Source organism: Calliphora vicina, chromosome 4 (assembly GCF_958450345.1).
Source record: "Calliphora vicina chromosome 4, idCalVici1.1, whole genome shotgun sequence".
In the NCBI taxonomy this organism is placed as follows: Eukaryota; Metazoa; Arthropoda; class Insecta; order Diptera; family Calliphoridae; genus Calliphora; species Calliphora vicina.
This window is the reverse complement of record NC_088783.1, coordinates 74,866,517-74,871,479: the sequence shown is the minus strand read 5'-3', so window position 1 is coordinate 74,871,479 and position 4,963 is coordinate 74,866,517.

The window sequence follows — 4,963 nt, the reverse complement described above, 5'->3', positions numbered from 1 at the left end:
TGCCTTTTTTTGTTTCCCATCCGATTTCAAAGATTTTTATATTTTTGGAATGTGCTAGGTCTTGAAAAAACATGCTTGTATGTGCTGTTTATCTCTTATTGCAATTATAATTTCAAAATTGAAATTATAAAATTTTGCCATAACTTTGTCCGCTTTTTCTAAAATATAGGTCGTACTTTTGGACCGAATAAACTCGTTCCAAAATTACCAATAATATACAAAATATTTCAGAGCAATGTCAATTACGGATCCAAAAACAAACGATTTTCAATTTAAAAATTCTGTTGTTTGGTCGAAAAGGCGTTAAGAGTTAAGTCTTTATGGACAATAATTTGGTATAAAAAACATGTCCTATTTTCCGAATATGTCGCAAACTTTGGGCCACATGTTCTAAAATCTCAAATCTGGGATCAAATGTTGACCCTATGAGCGAAACTGTAAAAAAATATATTTTTTGGGATTTTCGCTCCAATTTTTAGGAATTGCGGGATTCCCTTTGACTTAGAATGAAAAATTTAAAAAATGTTGAAAATTTCATTGAGTTTTTTTAATAAATAAAGATTTTAGTACATATTTATAGAGTTTCTAAAACTAAAATTTGTATTAAAATTCTAATAGGATTGCAAATACTAAGAACAATTTGATCCACATTTATTCCGAACTACACCTTATTTCATTGAAATTGAGAAAATTCTAAATGAAATTGAGAATTTCCATTTTAAATTGCGAAAATTCCAATTAAAATTGAGAATTTCCATTTTAAATTGAGAAAATGAAATTGAGAATTTCCATTTTAAATTGAGAAAATACGGAATAACTATAGGAGGTGTTGACATACTTTTTTCATATTTTTATTCCCCATTATGTTCTCAATAAATCCAAATGTGATGATCAGCTAATTCTGAAATTTGAAACTGCCGTTAAAAAAATTATTTTTTTTGGTCATACCTGCGAATAGGTTAGCGATTTCCTACTAAGACAAAATGTCATATACAAGTGAATCTGGATATATTTTAAGCAAAAATAAGCTTTTATTTTAATATTTCGCAAAATATATTTAATTTTGTTCCTACATTTCTTGTTCTAGTGGCCTGAGACACGTTAATGGCCTGGCGATGTTTTAATATCTTTAACATTTTTTAACCAATTTTTGTCTTTTATATCTTATTGTAACGACAATTACGTACACATTTCGATTCTCTTAAATTAAATTGTAAAAGTCATTATTTAATGGCAAATTTTTTACAAAAACTGAAAAAATTGCTGTTTTTCCTCTTGTAAATGCACCTCAAAATTTCAGCGTCGTTGCGCCACGAGTTTACGTTATCCTATCATCCTAATATTTTACACAACATGTTTCTACAATACATAGAACAATTCCAGATGGGGGGACGCTCAAAATTCGTAATTTTTTTGGAGCACTCTATTGCACACGCAAGCATGTTTTAAGCCGCCTACCGCTTTCCGTTAATTGAAAAACTAAATTTTAAAACAATCGAGAAAGATTTGGATCTACTATTATCAAAAAACAAGATACAAAAACTTAAATTTTCAAATGTGAAATTCTAGTAACCTAAAATATATATTTATAGCTCTAGCGATGCGTTTCCTAGTACATTCCATGTACAGTGGGGAGCTCAAATGAGTGCATGTTTCTATTTTGTGCACTTCTTATGGAATAAAAATAAAATAAATAAAGCAAATCCAAAAAATTTTTCTGTCAAAGAATCAATGAAATAATGGGAAAAGAAAACCATCTGCGTATTTTGCAGACTCACCATAACGATTTTGTAGTCTCATCATCATGTTTTTGTATATAAAAGAAGAAATCCTGCAGAAGAAGTAATTTTTCAATAGGATGGTGACCCAATACACACGTCAAAAATCGTAAAGAATGGTGTTCCTAGAAAAATTTCTTATTAATGCAGTTATCAGCTCAATGTCCGGATTTCAATCCAATTGAGAATTTTTAATGAATAGTGAATTGGCGGTTGAAACAATACCGATTAACTCCTACCAATTTGAGCTTTAACAGCGGATTAAGCACGAGAGAGAGAGTATTCCAAAAAAAGTTAATGAAAAATTTATAGAAAATATGGCAATGCGTGTAAAATTTTATTTACCTTTATTACGTAAAGTTAAGTTAATCGGTATTGTTTCAACCGCCAATTCAGTCTTCACTAAAAATTCTCAATCGTATTGAAATCAGGACATTGAGCTGATAACTGCATTAATAAGAAATTTTTCTAGGAACACCATTCTTTACGATTTTTGACGTGTGTATTGGGTCATTTGAATTTTGAAATTTTTTTTTAAAAAATGCAATTCTTCCCTAAAGTTATTGTGGGGTGCAAAATTTAGTACATGCGAGGTATTTTAGTTTTGTCTGTTTTTTTATTTAGAACTGGATTTTTCTTGTTTTGAATTGTAATTCATTTTGTTACATATTAGACATAAAATAAATGACAGAAAAAAATTTTGGATTTGCTTTATTAATTTTATTTTTATTCCATAAGAAGTGCACAAAATAGAAACATGTACTCATTTGAGCTCCCCACTGTATATAAAAAATATTTAAAATCGGCATAATTTGCCATAGTTTTTAATTTTTCATAAAATCGAGTTCATCTAAACTTCCTCAAATTGTATTTGATATGTCATATACAAATCTTCATAAAAAAACATAACATACAAACTCATTCATGCCTGAGTTACCTTAGCGTAAGTTGTAGATGATTTTTTGAGCCCTGTAAGAAATCTATATTGAGGGTATACTTTTGAGGGTATACTTTACGAATAATAAAAGTTTTTTCTTCAAAATCTCCAAGTCTATGTTCCATTATTTAAAAAAACCAATAGAATGTTATTTCTAATAAATTAGAAATATGGTTTACTTATTGCAACATGCCCAAATTTAATTTCTTAATCTTATGCCCAGTTTTGGACTTCGTATTTAAATACGTATTTAGTTAATTTTTAATTAAATTTATGTGGCACTTAAATACAGTTTGAGTTTTTTAGTGATACATCATTTTTATTATTTAAATAAGATAAAATTATGGTAGAACTACATATCAAAAATTTATCGATATTTTTGCTTAAAACAGCTGTTCAACCAAAACAAAAATTGATACATTTTGCCCAATAAGAAAAAAAATTTATTGAGCAATAAAATTATTGCCAGGAAAATGCGTAAAAGATGCTCCAATTGGCCTGCATCCGAATTGTAGGTTTTGCAAGATGCTGTAAAACAACATAAGTAAGCTGTTAAAAACATATTGTAGTTTATGAAACTTAAATAGAATTTAAATGGCCAATGTTGGCCATTTACGTATCATTTAAAAAAGCACTGAGAAAGTCATTTTCGTTTTTAAATGGAACTTAAAAATAATTCATATTTAAATACGATCTCAAAAAATGTCCCTTAGAATTAATTTCTAATTTCAAATAAAATAATAATCTTTATAAATACTCATAAATATATCTGTGTTTACTCTTTCATCCTTCTGTCAACATATCTGTTTATCCGTTAAATCATAAATGTACGAAATTCTAGCTGTTTGGCTCCTTAAACTTTTGTAGGAATTCCAAGAAATTTCACCTTCTTTATTTATATTTAGAATCTTAACATTTCAATAATTTCAAAAATTTCTTCACACTTACACCCACAAAGTTTTAAAAACAGCAGCCACTTCAAATAATTACAGCCATTTATAATAAATTAAATTTTTCCCAAAAATTCAACCCTAATTATTCATCATTATAGCCCAAAAGAAATCTGTAAATTTCAAGTGAAGAATTAATTATTGTATTTAAAAATGAAAAACATCTTTGGTCTGCTGTAAAATCTTAATGCATGGGTTGGTTTCTTTAAACAATTTTCTTTATCTTTACGTGTATTAGGAGAACAATATACCTGCCTGCACTTACATAAATTTATAATGCAGCAAAAATGTTTGTGTATCTCTCAAAGGGACGTGCAAAAGATCTGGAGATTAGTTTTGCCACATAATCCATTATTGTTTAGACTAGACGCAGCAACTCGTACCACTGTAGTTTAGAGTATTTAATTTATTACACTTTTAGTACTTGTATGAATAGTTTATGAGTATCGTTGTTGTTGGTTGTTTGTACCAACAAAGATGCACAAATACACTAGTAATAATTTTCATATATGTATTTATTTATGTTTGTATGTGTTTTTATGTATATAAATAGTTGTATTAAACATATTTGGTTGTCTTTGGCTTTTGGTTTGCACACTTTTGCCTTGTTGTTGCATCTTAGACAATTTCTTTGAAAGCTAAGTTTGAACTTAACAATTGTTTTATATTATTTCATGCATTTATATGCAGGCAATGTAAATGACTGGAATTCAGACATACCTATACTTTGGTGTAAAGTTTTAAGGATAGTTACTATATTTGGCAAAGAATGCCAATTTGTGACGTCATATATTACCACTGGTTCCTATTACTTGGTTCCAAAATAAAATTATTTGATCAAAAGGTTAGTATTTTTTAATGAAATATTAATATTTTGATTACACTACGCAACAAATTAAGACTTTTTGATTAGAACAGAAGAATTCTAGAAGGGCATATACGGTATATTTCGTTTGTAACACCCAAACAAATTAGTCTAACACGCACCTTAACGTTATCCGATCGACTCAGAATCACTTTCGATGTCCGTCTGGCTGTCCGTGTAAACTTTGTGCGCAAAGTGCAGGACACAATTTTGAATCAATTTGGTAGAAACAATTTTTTCGGTCCAAGGTCGAAGCCTTTTGGATCCTATTGGCTGAAATCGGACCATTATTTTACCTAGAAATTGGACTTTATCAGTTATAAATATTTAATTCATATAGGTATCTACATAAGGCCCGCTTGCGAAAATCACTTTAATGAGTATAAATCTCTTAAAAATTCAACAAAAATAACTTTCATATAGACATAAATCA